Source organism: Cibotium barometz, chromosome 56, assembly GCF_041138505.1.
Source record: "Cibotium barometz isolate CiBa-2024 chromosome 56, ASM4113850v1, whole genome shotgun sequence".
NCBI classification, from domain to species: Eukaryota; Viridiplantae; Streptophyta; class Polypodiopsida; order Cyatheales; family Cibotiaceae; genus Cibotium; species Cibotium barometz.
Window position 1 is genome coordinate 2,424,588 of NC_141101.1, and position 1,431 is coordinate 2,426,018.

The window sequence follows — 1,431 nt, forward strand, 5'->3', positions numbered from 1 at the left end:
ATATTCTAGGATTGGACATCTTATGCAAAAAGAATGATTTTCATCATATTCATGAGAAATATTTTTTTTGTAATTATGCATAATTAATTGATTATGCACCTAGAGATGAAATTCTAGATATGGCTCAAAGAGATATAGCTAGAAGACCTTAATGAAATGGACTACAAGACCTTCCAAAGAAACTAGCGCAATATCCCAACCCCATTGAGGAAAGAACTAAGTTCACATTTGCACATGACTTGGTGAAAGAGACTCGATACCAATTAGAAGGACCCTAGACCTCGTTATGCCAAACCCTTACAAATTTGTGCCTAAGGTAGCCCTAGACCTATCCTAGAAGATGCCAAAAAAAGGAGTGTGTTGTCTCCGTCGTCGAAACATAGTTGTAAAGAAACAAAATTTGTGACTAAGCCCATGAATGTTGGAATTAGTGAAAATATAAAAATCCAGGCAACAAGGGAAGAAGCCACTATGGAGGGAAAGATAGAGGATCCACAAACTCAAATGAATATCATTTAAATAGCTACCTTAAGGAGCAAGCAAAGCCTTATGCTGATTTGCTATCTAGGAATTTGAATGATTCTAGACCAAACTCTTTGAATACTCTCCCCTTGTATATTAAGTCCATTTTCCAAGTGGGGCATTAATTTGTAGGCCCCATAAGTCTAGCAACTCGCTATACACAAGCTTGCTATATCATTGTAGCCACTTTCTATTGCACCAAATATTAAGAGACTAAGGTTATGTAGAAGGGTGAGAGAAGGGTGTGAGTGTGAATGGACTTGAGGTCCACTTGTTCACCTATTTAAAGGTGAGGCCATGAGGTATTTTGCATGAGAGCAAAGCCTAGTTGTATGTATAAGCAACTTAATAAGCAAGATATTATTCTTGTATTTTATGAGTCCCTCTCCTCCACACACTTGATCTATCATAAGCACCACGTTTTCTCATCATGGTATCTAGAGCCTAGGTGATTTGAACCACTTGTGGTGTAGATTAGGTCAAAAAATCCACTTTTCCTCATCTTCTTTGTGTGGAGCTCAACCTACAGCCATTGGAGGCCTTCCACAAGCTGGTAGAGGCAAAATCTCTCAAAGTTTTCAACATGGTAGATGGAGAGCACAACTGGGCGTTGAAATTCGTACAGCCAATTCCTTGATTTGTGCTGGCGCTGCGACGGCATTGCCCACGAAGGAGATTTTTGCTGTTTTTTGCTACGTAGGCTGGCCGTACAGCCATACGGCGCCTGTGAGCAACTATTGGAGATGGGCTCTTAGGGCTTTGGTAGCCCAATGTATGAGGACTCTACAGCTGCAATATAAGCTCTAACCGTCCACGCATTCGCCGGCTGGAAGCAAAAGACCAGGCATGGGTTCTTCTTCTTCCTAAGCTCTCCATTAAAGCTTGTTTTTTGGGTTTTTGCTCTCTCTA